Raw genomic sequence first — 19338 nt, forward strand, 5'->3', positions numbered from 1 at the left:
CTCGAGACTGGGACACAGGAACAGGAAGCAGTCACTGAACTGCTCGAGACTGGGACACAGGAACAGGAGGGAGTCACTCAACTGCTCGATACTGGGACACAGGGACAGGAGGCAGTCACTCAACTGCTCGAGACTGGGACACAGGGACAGGAGACAGTCACTCAACTGCTCGACACTGGGACAAAGGAACAGGAGGGTGTAATTCAACTGCTCGAGACTGGGACACAGGAACAGGAGGCAGTCACTCAACTGCTCTAGACTGGGATACAGGAACAGGAAGCAGCCACTCAACTGCTCGAGACAGGGTAACAGGAACAGGAGGGAGTCACTCAACTGCTCGAGACTGGGACGCAGGAACAGGAAGCAGTCACTCAACTGCTCGAGACTGGGACACAGGAACAGGAGGGAGTCACTCAACTGCTCGAGACTGGGACACAGGAACAGGAGGCAGTTATTCAACTGCTCGAGACTGGGACACAGGAACAGGAGGGAGTCACTCAACTGCTCGAGACTGGGACACAGGAACAGGATGCAGTCACTCAACTGCTCGAGGCTGGGACACAGGAACAGGAAGCAGCAACTCAACTGCTCGAGACTGGGTAACAGGAACAGGAGAGAGTCACTCAACTGCTCGAGACTGGGACACAGGAACAGAAAGCAGTCACTCAACTGCTCGAGACTGGGACACAGGAACAGGAGGGAGTCACTCAACTGCTCGAGACTGGGACACAGGAACAGGAAGCAGTCACTGAACTGCTCGAGACTGGGACACAGGAACAGGAGGGAGTCACTCAACTGCTCGATACTGGGACACAGGGACAGGAGGCAGTCACTCAACTGCTCGAGACTGGGACACAGGGACAGGAGACAGTCACTCAACTGCTCGACACTGGGACAAAGGAACAGGAGGGTGTAATTCAACTGCTCGAGACTGGGACACAGGAACAGGAGGCAGTCACTCAACTGCTCTAGACTGGGATACAGGAACAGGAAGCAGCCACTCAACTGCTCGAGACAGGGTAACAGGAACAGGAGGGAGTCACTCAACTGCTCGAGACTGGGACGCAGGAACAGGAAGCAGTCACTCAACTGCTCGAGACTGGGACACAGGAACAGGAGGGAGTCACTCAACTGCTCGAGACTGGGACACAGGAACAGGAGGCAGTTATTCAACTGCTCGAGACTGGGACACAGGAACAGGAGGGAGTCACTCAACTGCTCGAGACTGGGACACAGGAACAGGATGCAGTCACTCAACTGCTCGAGGCTGGGACACAGGAACAGGAGGGAGTCACTCAACTGCTGCAGACTGGGAAACAGGAACAGGAGGCAGTTATTCAACTGCTCGAGACTGGGACACAGGAACAGGAGGGAGTCACTCAACTGCTCGAGACTGGGAAACAGGAACAGGTGGGAGTCATTCAACTGTTCGAGACTGGGACACAGGAACAGGAGGCAGTCACTCACCTGCTTGATACTGGGACACAGGAACAGGATGCAGTCACTCAACTGCTCGAGACTGGGACAAAGGAACAGGAGGCAGTCACTCAACTGCTGGAGACTGGGACACAGGAACAGGAGGCAGTTATTCAACTGCTCGAGACTGGGACACAGGAACAGGAGGGAGTCACTGAACTGCTCGAGACTGGGACACAGGAACAGGAGGGAGTCACTCAACTTCTCGACACTGGGACAAAGGAACAGGAGGCAGTCACTCAACTGCTGGAGACTGGGACACAGGAACAGGAGGCAGTTATTCAACTGCTCGAGACTGGGACACAGGAACAGGAGGGAGTCACTCAACTGCTCGAGACTGGGACTCAGGGACAGGAGGCAGTCACTCAACTGCTCTAGACTGGGACACAGGAACAGGAAGCAGCCACTCAACTGCTCGAGACTGGGTAACAGGAACAGGAGGGAGTCACTCAACTGCTCGAGACTGGGACGCAGGAACAGGAAGCAGTCACTCAACTGCTCGAGACTGGGACACAGGAACAGGAGGGAGTCACTCAACTGCTCGAGACTGGGACACAGGAACAGGAAGCAGTCACTCAACTGCTCGAGACTGGGACACAGGAACAGGAGGGAGTCAATCAACTGCTCGAGACTGGGACACAGGAACAGGAGGGAGTCACTCAACTGCTCGAGACTGGGACACAGGAACAGGATGCAGTCACTCAACTGCTCGAGGCTGGGACACAGGAACAGGGGGGAGTCACTCAACTGCTGGAGACTGGGACACAGGAACAGGAGGCAGTTATTCAACTGCTCGAGACTGGGACACAGGAACAGGAGGGAGTCACTCAACTGCTCTAGACTGGGAAACAGGAACAGGTGGGAGTCATTCAACTGTTCGAGACTGGGACACAGGAACAGGAGGCAGTCACTCACCTGCTTGATACTGGGACACAGGGACAGGAGGCAGTCACTCAACTGCTCGAGACTGGGACACAGGAAGAGATGCAGTCACTCAACTGCTCGAGGCTGGAACACAGGAACAGGATGCAGTCACTCAACTGCTGGAGACTGGGACACAGGAACAGGAGGCAGTTATTCAACTGCTCGAGACTGGGACACAGGAACAGGAGGGAGTCACTCAACTACTCGAGACTGAGACACAGGAACAGGAGGGAGTCACTCAACTGCTCGAGACTGGGACACAGGGACAGGAGGGAGTAATTCAACTGCTGGAGACTGGGACACAGGAACAGGCGGGAGTCACTCAACTGCTCGAGACTGGGACACAGGAACAGGAGGCACTCACTCAACTGCTCGAGACTGGGACACAGGAACAAGAGGGAGTCACTCAACTGCTCGAGACTGGGAGACAGGAACAGGAGGGAGTCATTCAAATGCTCGAGACTGGGACACAGGAACAAGAGGGAGTCACTCAACTGCTCGAGACTGGGAGACAGGAACAGGCGGGAGTCACTCAACTGCTCGAGACTGGGACACAAGAACAGGAGGGAGTCATTCAAATGCTCGAGACTGGGACACAGTAACAAGAGGGAGTCACTCAACTGCTCGAGACTGGGAGACAGGAACAGGTGGGAGTCATTCAACTGCTCGAGACTGGGACACAGGAACAGGAGGCAGTGACTCAACTGCTCGAGACTGGGACACAGGGACAGGAGGCAATCACTCAACTGCTCGAGGCTGCGACACAGGAACAGGAGGGAATCACTCAACTGTTCGAGACTGGAACACAGGGACAGGAGGCAGTCACTCAACTGCTCGAAACTGGGACACAGGGACAGGAGGGAGTCACTCACCTGCTCGAGACTGGGACACTGGAACAGGAGGGAGTCACTCAACTGCTCGAGACTGGGACACAGGAACAGGAAGCAGTCACTCAACTGCTCGAGACTGGGACACAGGGACAGGAGGGAGTCACTCAACTGCTCGAGACTGGGACACAGGAACAGGAGGCAGTCACTCAACTGCTCTAAACTGGGACACAGGGACAGGAGGGAGTCACTCACCTGCTCGAGACTGGGACACTGGAACAGGAGGGAGTCACTCAACTGCTCGAGACTGGGACACAGGAACAGGAAGCAGTCACTCAACTGCTCGAGACTGGGACACAGGAACAGGAGGGAGTCACTCAACTGCTCGAGACTGGGACACAGGAACAGGAGGCAATCACTCAACTGCTCTAGACTGGGACACAGGAACAAGAGACAGTCACTCAACTGCTCGAGACTGGGACACAGGGACAGGAGACAGTCACTCAACTGCTCTAGACTGGGACACAGGAACAGAGGAACAGGAAGCAGTCACAGGAGCTGTGCAGACAGCACTGGTTCATTCATATATAACCACAGACCGTTGCATTGTTCGGTGACACTTTTAGATCCCTGCCCAGTGTGGGGAAAGTTGCAGCCAATGCTGGCAGTGACATGATGTATCCATTTACAGCTTTAAATCTCCACTGCATCTTGACAAGGGGTGCTGTGTGTGTGAAAATCACTGGGAGGGAGAGATGTAAATTGAAACAGTTTCAATATCAATAGTTCCAATTCAGGCACATACTACCCCAGCATTTAAAGATGAAATAACTGAGATAATGTCCAGTGAGGTTTTGTGGATGGTGCAAAGAAGTAAGAGGGGGATGGTGATGTTATAGTGGTTGCACTATAAGCCTCCAAATAATCAATGGGAATTAGAGAAACAAGTTTGCAGGGAGACTGAGGAGACTTGCAGGAGCAATAGGTTTGTCATAATAGGTGTTTTAATTATACTAACTTACACTGGGACTTCCAGGGGTTTAAGGACAATGATGGAAAGAAATTAGTGGTTAGCACTGCTGCCTCACAGCGCCAGGGACCTGGGTTCAATTCCCGCCTCAGGCGACTGACTGTGTGGAGTTTGCACGTTCTCCCCGTGTCTGTGTGGGTTTCCTCCGGGTGCTCCGGTTTCCTCCCACCGTCATAAAGATGTGCGGGTCAGGTGAATTGGCCATGCTAAATTGCCCGCAGTGTTAGGTAAGGGGTATATGTAGGGGTATGGGTGGGTTGCGCTTCGGCGGGTCGGTGTGGACTTGTTGGGCCGAAGGGCCTGTTTCCACACTGTAAATCAAAAAAAAAGTGTTTTCAAGAAAGTTTCCACAAGCAGCATATAGAGGGTCCTACTCGGGAGGGGACAAACCCGACCTACTGTTGGCACATAGGGCAGGATAGGTGACGGAGGTAAAGTGGGGAGCATTTACCACTTAAAGTAGTTATGGGAGGGATAAGTTTTAAATTGGGGCGAGGTGAATTTTGCTGGAAGTAGACAGGGACTTGCAAACGTTGATTGGAGCAGCTTGTTTCCAGGCAAAAGGATCTCTGGTAAGTGGGAAGCCTTTAAAAGTGAGATAGCTTGAGTTCAAGGTCTATATATTCCTGTGAGTATGAAGGGAAAGTGAGGCAGGAAGAGAGAACCCTGGATAACAAGAAATAATCAGGCTCTGGCCAGCTAAAAGGAGGGCTCAGTTTCAGGTAGCTGGAATCAATGGAATCTCTGGAGAGACATAAGGGATACAGGAGTTTACTGAAGAAGGAAATCAGGAGGGCGAAAAGTGTGAACACATAGCCTTGGCTGAGAAAATTAGGGTGAATCCAAAGATGTGCTTTCAGTATAGTAAAGAAAAAGAACGACTAGAGAGAAAACAGGACGTCTTAAAATCCAAAGTGGGCATTCATGTGTAAAACCACAACAGATGGACGAAGTCTTCAATTTCCCCCCTGTGTTTACCGCGAAGAAAGACATGAAGACCTTTGACCTTTGGGGTGGGGGTGGGGGGTTAGTTGTCATATCTTGGTACCGTTAATATCACAGTAGAGGTGTTGTTGGACATATTAGAATGCATAAAGTCAGATAAATCTCTTGGTCCTGACCAGATATATCCAATAACACTGCAAGAGGCGAGAGAAGACAGGTCAGGGGCTAGGCTCCCGGAAGATTTGGCAGGAGCAAATGTTGTGCCCTTATTCAAGAAGGGCTGCATAGAAAAACGTGGGAAGTATGCACCAGTGAGCTTCACATCTGTTTTCGGTAAACCACTTGAGAAGGTTCTGAGAGATAAGATGTGCATGCATTTGGAAAGACAGAGTTTGACTTGGAACAGTCTGCATGGCTTTGTGCGTGGCGGATCATGCCGTATAAATTTTGTTTGAGTTTTTTGAGGAAGTGACCAGAAAGATTGACGCGGGCAGGGTGGTGGACATAGTCTATATGGATTTCAGTAAGGCCTTTGATATGGTTCCACATGGTAGGCCGCTCGAGAAGTTTAGATTGCATGAACTCCAAGGTGAACTGGCAAATTGGCGACACAGTTGGCTTGGCGTTAGGAAGCAAATGGCTATGGTGGAGGTATGCTTGTCGGACTAGAGTCCTGTGACAATTGGAGTGCCTCAAGGATCGGTGCTGGGCCCATAGCTGTTTGTTATCTATATCAATGATCTGGACGATGGTGCACAACGTAAGGTTAGTAAGTTTGCAGATGACACTAAAATAGGAGGGATCCAATGTGGAACATTAACAGAAATTGCAGCAATACCTTGATCGGCAGCAGAAGTGGGCTGAGAAATAGCATATGGAGTGTAACATAGATAAGGGTGACGTCTTGCATTTTGGAAAGTCAAATCCAGGTAGGAGTTTAATGATGAATGAGAGGGCCTTAAGGAGTGTAGTGGAATAAAGGACATTAGAGATCAGGTGCATGGTTATCTGAAATTTGAGTCACAGATACACAGGTCAGTGAAGAAGGCTGTTGGCACACTGGCCTACATCAGGGCATGGAGTATAGAAGTTGGGACGTTATGTTGCAATTATACAGGATATTGGTAAGGCTGCAGTTGGAGTATGGTGTTCAATTTTGTTCACCTTGCTCGAGAAAGGATATTATTGAACAAGGAAGAGTGTACAATAAATTTCAGAGATGTTTCCTGGGCTAAAGGGTTTAAGTTATGGGGAGAAATTGGACAGGTTAAAACTTATTTCTTTACAGCCTAGGAAACTGAAAGGGGTTCTTATCGAAGTGTATACAGTTTGCAAGAAGTTTTGTAGCTCGGGTGTTCATTGTTGTGGTTCTGTTCACCGAGCTGAGAATTTGTGTTGCAGACATTTCAGCGGATAGCTGGAACTGACAACCAGGAGTGGCAGATACAAACTATTATAAATGCCGGAGGAAACATCACAGAAGTGCTTCACAGGAGGCTCCCAAGCACTGAGGATGTCACCTAGACATGGTCTCTCTAATGAGAGTTCTTTGGGAGTCTATTCTATCAATGTTACCATTTTATTTTTTTAAAAAGTAATTTTATTGAAAAGAGATTTTTAATATTATAATAACCCATTAACAACCCAACTCAAATAACTGAACAAAATTACATGCATGTACATGTACATACAAAACAAGTTAAAAACACTCAATGGACAGAAGAAAAACAAAAATAAACGATAGTCAGGGTAAATATAGGATGGTAGGGGAATGGGTATGGGTGGGTCGAAGTCGACTTGTTGGGCCCAAGGGCTTGTTTCCACACTGTAAGGATTCTATTAATTCTAAGTAATGAATAAATAGTACAGCTCAGCATAACAAGACCATAGCTCTCGTTCTTCAAGAGCATTAACTGATACGCATTTTTATGTTCATAATTGTTCCTCGCTTGATATTAGATCCATTAGACAATATCGTCATGGCTATATAAAAGCCCTTCTTAATGTGACAGATAAACCTGCATCGTGGTAATCCAAAAAATGCTGCTATGTCTTATATAAATCTCTGTTTTTTTTTGATGCACCATACTGGTGAGAAAGTCCAAAGGGATATTCTCCATGAAGAACTTACGACGACCCAACAGTCCCGGGGTTTTCAGACATCCAACACAACAGAACATGTTTCCTAGCACAGAAAGTAACGATATATATATATATTTTTTTCCTTATGTGCATCTGCGTAAGGAGCCCTGAGCAGGCCCAGGAAAAGAAAAACCGGATCCATCTCCAATTCAGTCCCCAATACCTACTCTATCAGAGCTGCCACAGTGCTCCAATATATATGAAGCCTGCAGCAGGACAACAAACAATAGTAAGAGTACCTGTAGTCATTCTGCATTTACGATATGCTGAAGATAATCCCATTTTGCATTTTGAGAGTCAATCTGTGGTCAGATTTGAAGAATTTTCAACTGCATGGAATGGGTCCTATTACAGATCAAAATCCTTCGAGCATTTTCACAAATATCCTCCCATCTCTCCGAGGTATTCTGAACCCCCAACTCTCTCTCTCGCATGCATCACAAAGCTGCACAGTCTCGTCTGAGGGGACACACTCCAACTAGTGATAAAGGGTACTGGCAGAGAGTGTATTCTAAGCAATAAGCACCCAATTCTCTCTATCGCATCTTTAAGAGTCTGTTAAAGCTGCATTTTTTAAAAACTCAAATCTCTGAACTGGAAAAAAACAGAAGATGTCTTCAGTAGGTTGTCCATACTTACGAGTTATTTGATCAAATGATGTCATTCTTTCTCCCTCAAATAACACGTGGTGGCTCAGTAGTTAGCACTGCAGCCTCACAGCACCAGGATCCACAGATGTGCAGGTTAGAGAATTGGCTATTGATAAATCACCCTTAGTGTTCAGGGATTTGTAGGTTGGAGCATTAGTCAGGGTAAATATAGGATGGTAGGGGAATAGGTCTGGGTGGGGCGAAGTCGACTTGTTGGGCCAAGGGCTTCTTTCCACACTGTAGGGATTCTATTAATTCTAAACCACTCAAGCAAGATATCCCCCAGCTTCCCACAGTTTAAACATGGAATCCATTATCCCCGGTTGACAACTCGTTATACCAATTGTAGGACTAAGAGACATGGTTTTGGCTATATTGACCTCGATCTGACGCATTGTCGTTCATGTTGTAACAGTATTAATAATTATTGGGTTATGAGAATACTCCACAATGTCACTTTTTCTCAGAAAAACAGACTAATAAGGGTTTAAAGTTTGTGCGAAGATTTGTAGCTCGGGTGCTTGTTGTAGTGGTTCTGTTCGCCGAGCTGGAAGTTTTTGTTGCAAACGTTTCGTCCCCTGGCTAGGAGACATCATCAGTGCTCTGGAGCCTCCTGCGAAGCGCTTCTTTGATGTTTCTTCCGGCATTTATAGTGGTCTGTCCTTGCCGCTTCCGGGTGTCAGTTTCAGCTGTCCGCTGTAGTGATTGGTATATTGGGTCCAGGTCGATGTGTCTATTGATGGAGTTTGTGGATGAATGCCATGTCTCTAGCAATTCCCTGGCTGTTCTCTGTCTGGCTTGCCCTATGATAGTAGTGTTTTCCCAGTCGAATTCATGTTGCTTGTTGTCTGAGTGTGTGGTTACTAGGGATAGCTGGACGTGTCGTTTCGTGGCTAGTTGGTGTTCATGTATGTGGATTGTTAGCTGTCTTCCTGTTTGTCCTATATAGTGTTTTGTGCAGTCCTTGCATGGTATTTTATAAACTACATTAGTTTTGCTCATGTTAGGTATTGGCTCCTTTGTTCTAGTAAGTTGTTGTCTGAGCGTGGCTGTTGGTTTGTGTGCCGTTATGAGTCCTAGGGGTCGCAGTAGTCTGGCTGTCAGTTCTGAAACGCTCCTGATGTATGGTAGTGTGGCTAGTCCTTTTGGTTGTGGCATGTCCTCGTTCCGTGGTCTATCTCTTAGGCATCTGTTGATAAAGTTGCGCAGGTATCCGTTTTTGGCGAATACCTTGTATAGGTGTTCCTCTTCCTCTTTTCGCAGTTCTGGTGTACTGCAGTGTGTTGTAGCTCTTTTGAATAGCGTCCTAATGCAGCTTCGTTTGTGTGTGTTGGGGTGGTTACTTTCATAGTTTAGGACTTGGTCTGTGTGTGTTGTTTTCCTGTATACCCTTGTGGTGAATTCTCCGTTCGGTGTTCTCTGTACTATCACGTCTAGGAATGGGAGTTGCCTATCCTTTTCTACTTCTCTCGTGAATCGGATGCCTGTGAGTGTGGCGTTGATGATCCGGCGTGTTTTTTTCTATTTCCGTGTTTTTGATGATTAGTGGCTCAGACACTAACATAGGATAATAAAGAGCTTAATTGATAGATTTTAATCTGGGAATCTACTCCCCACACTCTGTGGGGTAGTTGCAATTTGGTTAGCTTGATAAAGAGTCGCTTATGGTGCCAAATAAAAAAGCTAAACCAGCCATTAAATCTCCTAAATATCTGTCTGGGAAACATCAAAGGAAGCATTCACACGGGGTATAGCAAAAAAGGGAGGACATTCATTTGAAGAACAGCTATCCGACCTAGCCAGGATGTTGGAAGTGCATCCCATCTTTGAAGGTCTTGTTTAATTTTGTCAAACAAATGGACATAGTTCACATTAAATAAATGATCAAAGATGGATGTAATGAATATACTGAAATATGGAAACCACCGTCGTGACCATTTAAAAGGAAACAAGGATTTGCCTTCAACATCAGGTATTTCCCTGGATCTCCCAGAGGGATGGACACAAACTTTGTAAAATTAATCTTATAGCCCGAAAAGGTGATAAGCGAATTAATGTATTGCATCACGTGAGCCGCTGAAACTGTGGGTTTTGACAAAAACATACATCTGCATACAACGTAATCTTATGTTATTTCTATCTTACTTCTGGGGCAGGAATGTTGGGATAATATTCCCAATTGTGTAGGATGCCACCGAATCTAAGATTGTTGCAGGGATGGGGACGAGATCAACCCTCGTGTGCCATTTCTGCGGTTAAAGGAGAAAATAAAATCCCTACTTGTGAGGTATATCTGCCTCCAGACATCTACCAGCTCTACATCGGCACACAAATCCACTTACATCATAACGAGGGTATCAGGGGACATTTGGACACTCTGTCCACCGTGGGTCCATAAGACAGTTGAAATCTCCTTCTACAATTATGTGCCACGATGCAAGATAACTTAATTTGGAAAATGCATCCACCAGGATTTTAAGATTGTGCACGGGGTGGGGGTGGGGCAATAAACATTCAAAATACTGTCTTACATCCCATGGTTCAAGACTTTGGGGATGATGATCCTCCCGTGAGTGTCTAATGCAATCTAGTAATTTAAATAGAAGATTCTTCTTCACTAGGATGGCTTGTCCCCTACTCCTTGTATTAAAAGACGAGAAAAAAACGCGATCAAACCGCCCTGCTTTAACGTCAAATGTTCCTTGTCATCAAGGTGCATCTCCTGCAATTGGACAACATTCACCCTCTCTTTTTGAAGACTAGAAAGTACATTTTTCCTCTTGACTGGCAGATGGCTCCTCTTAATGTTCCAGGTACAACATTTAAGCACATCATTATCCATAATACATTGTAGCAACATTTCAACTCTCGAGTTTCACATCGAATTACACATCACTGATGATTAATGAAAAAAAGACTCATTGAGCCTAAAAACTGTACAACTTAAAACTACTACAACTAAAAAGCTCTCAAAACTTTCCAAACCTAAACACATAAAAAAAATGAAATAAAATTCAAAATGCCAATCACACTCGTTTGGGCAATTTACCGCCTACTGGGGACGCTTACATATCTCAAAACTTTGTCTTCTCCCCACTGCCAATATGGAATCCTGGGTAATTAATAACAAAAATCGGGCTTGAACTGCCCTTCGGTTGGCACTTAGACATCACAACTGCCTTTGTAACACCCTCCAGCTTGAGCTGCACCTCAAGCACAAGCGAAGAAAGAGAAAAAGAGTAGTAATACTAACGAAGCAGTTAAAAATGAGTACTCAACCCAGTCCCGGCTATAAATTAATACTGGTTAATACCAGAAAAATCCAACAAAATTTCTTTAGGAGAAACATGATTATCTAAATATCCAGCTTACTTTAAAATGTCCATAAAGTTTTCGCTTTCTCCAGAGAGTCACACGAGTTCGTGGATCATTGAAATCAATACAGAGCACCGCTGGATACCGTAAGAAATACTGAATCCCGAGTTCCCTTACTCTTCTCTTGATCTCATCAACATATTTTCTTTCCTGAATCACCGCTGCTAAATTGTCCTGGAAAAACGTAATCCTGGAGCTCTCGTGAATTAAACCCATCGGATCTTTCCCCGGGTTCCGAAAGCTTCCATCTGTCTTTGTTTGTCCCCATAACTATGTAATCGAACAAGGACAGGATGAAAGCGTTGGTCTGAGTCTGACTACCGCGCCGTAACCCGATGAACTGTCTCAGTCTTCACCCGTCTCTCCTCAGTTTCAAAATGAAGGAATCGCTGCAGACAGTTCTTGAAAAAACTCACCAGCTGATCACCTTCTGTCCGCTCCAGCAAACCGACAATGTGAATATTCTTCATCTTACCCCTGTTCTCGAGGTCGTCATCTTGTTCAGTTAAGGTGCAGACCTGTTTTTCAAGGGCGAGGATTCTCTCCCGAGAGGAATCGATCACGGTCTCTGTCGCTGCAGTTCGGCGCTTGGCATCGTCTGTTCTGTTTCCAAGGCTGTCAAGTTGCTGCTCATGTTTCTGGAGCACGGCTGAAAGCGGCTCTAGCCACGGCTGAACTGTTCATCAATCATGGCTTCAATCATTTCACATAACTTGGTCAACTCAGTGACCAAGGCCTGGTGAGTAACTGGGTCCATGGAACGAGCAGAATGGGTTGCAGCTACAGCCTCAGGTATGCTCTATGCTTCTGACGGGTGCACTACTTGTTGGGACTTACTCGATTCTTTCCCGTGTTTTGTCATTTCCATTTGACAAAACGGGATTAGTAAAGATTCTATCGCTCTTTTAGTGTTGAAGTTTAAGTAAACGGCTTGGATGGGGTGGGTTAGAGAACCACTTTGCCCGTGTGTTGATGCAGAGCCCAGCAATGCAGACCTTCTGGATCCCCGCCATTTTGTATTCCCCCTTAACATTTTATCGATATTATCATTTCATTTTGCATTATATTCCTGCAGGTTCTGAAGCCGTGTTATTTGATACCACTGTCTACATTTCCCCCCACCCTGCACATTGATGCCCATTCCTCGATAATCCTTGACTCTGTTGTTATTTATGAACCTTCCGTCTGTGCCTCAAAAGAAAAATTCAATCTCTCTGCCTCCATTGCTCCGTGGGGAAGAGTGTTCCAAAGACGCACAGCACTTTGAGAAAACAATTATAAACATTATGATCTGAGTGTGAGATTAGTTTTTTGTGTCTCTTTATTTGAGAAAAGGTATGATTACATTGGAAGCAATTCAGAGATATTTCATTTCACGTATTCCTGGGGTGAACGGCTGATATTATAAAGGCTTTAAAAGGTTACTCTTGGACTGAGAGAAAAAAAACACACGAGACCTTGAGGAGAGTGGATCAGGTATATACCCACTGGGTGTTTGTATCGTCCAAATTTGTTGTCATTGTCATCGAACCTCTACAGTGTGAAGGCAGGACAGTTCGTCCATTAAATCCACACTGACCAAACAGCAAACAGCATCCCACCTGGACGTGCCCCCCAATCTTATCGATGGAACCCTGCATTTCCCATAACTAACCCACCTAACCTCCGCATCCCTGGGCACTATGGGCAATCCACTTTAAACTGCACAACTTTGGACTGTGGCAGGAAACTGGAGCACTGGGAGGAAACCCACACAGGCATGGGGAGAATGTTCCACCTCCACATAGAGGGTCGCCCGAGGTTGGAATTGAACCCAGCTCCTTGGTGATGTGAGGCAGCAGTGCTACCCACAGGTCCACCATATTCCTCCGTTAGTTCGGTTAGTAACTTGTGACTGACTAAAGAAATCTGCCTGACTTGTTCTTGTTACTGAACCTAACCCAGTCTGAGATCATTATCATCGGCCATATCACCAACCTGGTTACATTTAACATTTGTTGTGAGCAGTGAGGAGTGGGACTAGAAAAGGAAAGAGTGACACTCTCCATCCTCAGTCACAATTGGAGTGAGAAAAAAATCACAAAGTGGGAATTCATTCACGTGGGAATCCTCTTTCCCAGAGGTTTGGGATGGCTGAATCTTAGTATTATATCGAGGCTGGCTTTACCTGATTGTCTGCAGACAGGTGAATCAGGGATAATGGTGCATGGAGAGAAAAGTGCAGCTGGGACCACAATGAGATGAGTCATGGCATACTTTACTGGTGGAGTAGTGTCAAAGGGCCGAATGGCCCCCTCGTGTCCCTCAGTCTTATTTTCTCATGTTCCATTCGGTCCTTCGGATCTGCTATGCAGCGGCAGATCGAGGCCACTCCGATGGTTAGGTGCAGTTTTGGAAATGGACTTGGAAAACCGAGGCTGGGTCAGGAAGTGACACTGACCCCCGATCCCTGTTTCCAGGCTTCCCCTCGCCACAACATCTGCGCCAGATGTGGGTCGTATTACAGACCCAGATTTACTGTGAATATAGCCCCCATACTTCACTCAGGGTTAATTCAAACAAATCCTCTGCTCACCCGAATGTAGCATTACACAACACAACTTCCAGGATAATAACCAGTTACTTTGCAAAAGCATAACATGTGAAATTAAAAAGTAGGAACAAGAGTAGGCTATTCGGCCCCTCAAGTTTGCCTTGTCATTTAATAAGAACATGGTTGATCTACTCCAGTGCTCGACTCCACTTTCTTGCCGACTCCTTGTATCCCACCATACCTCTCTGGGTTAGGGAATTCCCGAAATTCACTACCTTCTGAGAGAAGGCATCACTTTGCAACTCAGACTGAAATCGATGCTCCATATTCGTTATCTATGTCCTCGAGTTCGAGATTCCACCCAGGAATGGTAAAAACTTCTCAACATCTGCCACGTCAACCCCTCTCTGTGTCTTGTATTTCTCAGCAGAACCACTCCTCATTCATTTAAACCCCAATGAAGAATCGCCTCACCATTTTAGAGATTCTCAATAACACAAACCTTTCATACCAGGAACCCGTCTTTTGAACCAACCCAGTTACTTGCTGCAACAGCATGCTGACTTTATGTTTCATACACAGGAAGACTCCAATCCCTTTGTACTGCTCCTTTTCTGAAAGTCCTTTCCATTAAATAACAGCCTGTTTTTTGATTCTCAGTGTCATCCACAAACTCGGATGTATGTTGCACTCAACTCCCTCCTTCTGTCTAACAGTATAGATTGTACAGAACTGATGCCATCGGACTGATAGCTGTGGTACTCCGGCAGATACAACTATATCATGAAGATTCATTAATCCTGACTCTCCGATTTCTATTTGCTAACCAATCATCATCCCATATTAATACATTATCCATCATCCTACGAGCTTCTGTCTTGTGTAAGAACTTTTATTTTGTAACACCTTGTGGAAAAACTCTGGAAAGCCTGGTGTCTACCAGATCCCCTTTATCAAGTCCGCTTGTTACATTCCCAGGCCCCTCCAGAAATACGTTGCATAGTCAAAGTATAATTTACCTTTCATAAAACCACTCGGACCCTGCATGAAGCTTTTCTAAATGTAGATGCTGGCCGAGTTTTCCAAATAAAGCTCGTCCCACCTGCTTCCATTTGGCTTTTATGCGTCTAACTCTTTCCCATTCATATGTTTGTCCAAATGAGTTTTAAATGTTGTAGCTGTACTGGCATCTACCACTCTTCCTCTGACAGCTCATTCCATACCCAACCAACCTCTGTGTAAAAAAAGTTGCCCCTGCGTTCCTTTTAAATCTTTCCTCTTTCACCTTTAACCTATGCCTTCTATGGCTGTACTCACCCATGCCGTTGGAAAGATCTTGGCTATCCATGTATCTCATGATTTTACCACCCAACCTCCCACACTCCATCTGATACTAACTTCAAGATCAAGCATTTAAAGATAAGCACTGCAAATTTGAAACAATATTAAACATGACAGGTAAACAATACTCAGCCCAAGCTTCGTATGGCGATTTGTTTTTTCTCCATATTACAACACTAAGGCAGCATGAAATGCTTACTAGTGCCAATAAGACGTCAAGCACCTTGATTCCTTTGTCTAACGGGGGCGATGATCTCGACAGTGAAAACGTATCTATGGCCAGATCTATATAATGCGACATAGTCAACATTCTCCCTCCTGGCCTTTCTATGACATTGTCTAGTTGTGTCTTCTTTATCTTGCACTCAATAGAGAGAACCCCTTTCCCCCATTCACACCTTCATTTAAACACGTTTTACGTCATCCACTCGTTCACCTGTGCTAAAAGCCCGTTTATCTTTGCCATACCCTCTTTTCCCTGTCACCCATCCTCCACATCTGACAAGGGATTAAGAATCCCATTTTCCAATTCTTTTCAGTAGTGAAGAAGTGTCACATTTGGCTTAAAACGCTAACGCTTTTTCTCTGTCTCTGCAGATGCTGACAGACCTGCTGAGTTTCTCCAGAATGAATAGACAAAGAACAAAATTTCAACTAAACAAATAATTATGGATACTGTAAATAAAAATACAAAAATTGCTGGAGAAACTGGGAGCTTTGTAAAGGGTCACTGGACCTGAAAGTTTAACTCTGCATTCACTCCAGAAGATGCTGCAACATTTTCAGTAGTTTCTTCAGCAATTTCTATTTTTGGAAAATTTCGAAAGAGGTCAATGATGCTCAAACATCCTGTCCAACATGGCGTGCCATACACTGGGACTGAACAATAATGCATGACCCTTACTCCCGCATTCAAATCCCCCTGAAATGAAGGTGAATACACCATTTATAGGGTGGCACAGTGGTTAGCACTGCTGCCTCACAGCACCAGAGACGCGGGTTCCATTCCCGGCTCGGGTGACTGTCTGTGTGGAGTTTGCACATTCTCCCCGTGTATGTGTGGGTTTCCTCCGGGTGCCCCGCTTTCCACCCACAGTCCAAATATGTGCAGGTCAGGTGAATTGGCTATGCTAAATTGCCCGTAGTGTTACGTAAGGTGCAAATGTGGATTGTGGGTCGGTGTGGACTTGTTGGGCCCAAGGAGCTGTTTCCACACTGTAAGTAATCTAATCTAATTTATCGGCCTACCTGCTTTCTACTCCTGCAATATTACTTTCACTGACTGGTGTACAGGGAGATACAGATCGTTTTCAATATTATAGCTCCCCACTTGCAGGGTCTATATACTCTGGTCAGCGTGCCAATGCCATTCCCAGTATTGACTTCTAGCTTCAGAATCACTGCCTTACATGGACTCGGAGGGCTGCACAGAAATAAAACAAAAATGCAGCTAAAGTTCCTTTATAGATCAACATTTTTCAACCACTCCCTTTTCAAATGATAGGCTTCCATGCTATTGTTCCCATCAAAGTGCACAACATCTCATCTCTCCCATTGCTCTCCATCTACCACGTATTTGCCCAGTCTCTCCTCTTGTCTCAATCACCTTGGAGTCTTTTTTACATCCTCCTCGTCCACTCGCAAGCTGACATCGTTTAGTACTGTCAGGAGACTTGGGAATATTGCATTTGAGCCCATCAACCAAAGATATAATGTGTATTGAGAATATCTGGATGTCAAATCTCGATTCTTGTAATATTCTCTAAGCCTTCCATTAACAAAAAAACATGGTTTTATTCTTACTCACTGTTTTCTGCCAGCTCTCCCATTCTAAAACAATGACCATATATTAGCCCCATTCCCACAGAATTCGAATTTGCACAAAAGGCATGGGGCTGTCTCAAAAATCTTGCTGAGATTCCAATCGTATTGCATCGATATCTTCTCCATAATTTTGCTAAAAGCCACTTTCACAAATATAATTTCCATTTCATAAATCTCTGTTGACTTTGTCTATGGCCATTAATTTCAGTCCAATAGTTTTCTCTAAAACTGTTTAGTTGCTAATTTAGTTGCTATTCCCTTTTTCTCACCAGACTAAAGTTCTCTAGCATTTCTAGGAAGTTTTCTTTGTTTTTTTTCTTCTGTGAAGGCATAACTGAAGTATTTATTCCATAGTGCTGCTATTTCCCTGTCCTCAATTATCTGGCATCAGACTGTAAGAACGCTGAAACTTTTTCTCTTAATTTTGCCATTGACATATTTTTAGGTGATATCACAAGTTCGCTCTTTTATACTTTGATATATAATCTTCAGAAACCCATCAATTCCTATCTTAAGCCATTCAACGACTGACCTCCCTCATCCATACAATAACAGAAGCACAGTCTCTGTTCCATCAGAAGTACAGCACGGTCTACATTAGGCCCACTTTCCGACACAAGAACGTAGCTGTGAATTTTCTGACATTTCAAAAGCACTACCATGTGTTTTCTAATGGTTTTGAGGTTACCATGACAACTTCCATCTCAAGAAGTCCATTCTGGACCCCAACACACTCTGGGTGAAAAACAGTCCTCAAATCCTCACTAAATCTTAAATCCTTCACCTTAAAAGTGGTGCCATTTGACTAAAAGGAACAGCTGCTGTCTATCCACCCTGTCCATGTCCCTCCTAATCTTATCCTTCTGATGCACGGACCCCGCAGCCTTTTCTACTGTAACGTAAACAACCAAAGCTTATCCAGCCTCTCTCCACAGCTGATATACTCCAACCCAGGGAACATCCTGGTGAATCTCCTCTGCACCCCCTCCAGTGCAATCACATCTTTCCTGTAATGTGGTTCCCATAACGAGCTTTCGAAGTGCTGCTTCTTCACCAGGTCGTTGTGCGCTTTGATGAAGTGCCTCGAAAGCTAGTGCCGCCGAGTAAACCTTTTGGAATCTAACCTGGTGTTATGCAATTTTTAGCTTTGTCCACCCCAGTCCAACACCAACACCTCCAAGTCAGAATTAATAAGAGACACAGCACTGATCCCTGTGGTACACCATTAGACATGAGCCTCCAATCACACAAACAGCCTTCTTCCACTACCCTCTGTCTCCTACCACTAAAGTTGATTTGGGTGCAACTTGGCAAGTCACTAATGAGTCCTACCTGTTCCCTGGTTATTCTGTTCCTCTGGACACACTTGGAGAATATCTGGAGATTCTCCCTAATCTTGCCTGCCAGTAGGTTTCCATGCCCCTGTGTTAGTCAGTCTCCTCCAAGTGATGACTTTCCTCCTTATTGCAGCCTTAACTGGCCTGTCCCAGATCCTGCCATTATTTGCTTTCAATGTGGATTAGGCAGCGAGGGATGTGTTCTGTTAATTTCCAAGTTGTCATATTTTTTTCTCTAATTTTCTCAATTTCACTGTGACCCACCTCTCATTCTTTGAAGCTCAAGCGAACACAGGCCGAGTTTCCTCATCAGGCAATCTCACCATCTGAGGGATTAGTCTGGAGAATGTCCATTGCACATCCTCTGTGTTTAATATATTCTTTCTGAGATTCGGTCACCAAAACTGTGCACAATACTCCAGGTACTGTCCCATCAACACGCTGTGAAACTGCTTCAACATGTCTTTACATCAATGTTCTGACTCTCTTAAATGAAGGCGAACCAAACTTTGACTTTCCACTTACATGTATTCCTCCAAATTCCCTTCACATTCATTGCATTTACGAACTCACTGAGATCTTATAGAAACCCTTCCGAAAATCCAGTAAATATGACCTCTACTGTTTCCCCTTATCTAAGCTGTAAGAAACAACTTCAACCAATTCTGAAGTTTATCAAGTATGATTTCTCTATCAGAAATGTATACTGATTCTTTCCATTGTTGCTGTTAATTGCCAGATATCAAAAGTGTCATCCTGTGCAATAGATTCTATAAGTTTCCCTATAGATGTCAAGTTTGTTCGTCTGCAGTTCTTCACGCTATGGCTGTTTCTCTTTGTAGCTGTTTGGATCCCTTCCATTCATCAATAGTGCTTGGATCGCGTTTATCCACAATAGTTTCCGGTCTCTGCTGAATGTACAGGAAAATAAAAC

This window comes from Hemiscyllium ocellatum, unplaced genomic scaffold (assembly GCF_020745735.1).
Source record: "Hemiscyllium ocellatum isolate sHemOce1 unplaced genomic scaffold, sHemOce1.pat.X.cur. scaffold_249_pat_ctg1, whole genome shotgun sequence".
NCBI lineage: Eukaryota > Metazoa > Chordata > Chondrichthyes > Orectolobiformes > Hemiscylliidae > Hemiscyllium > Hemiscyllium ocellatum.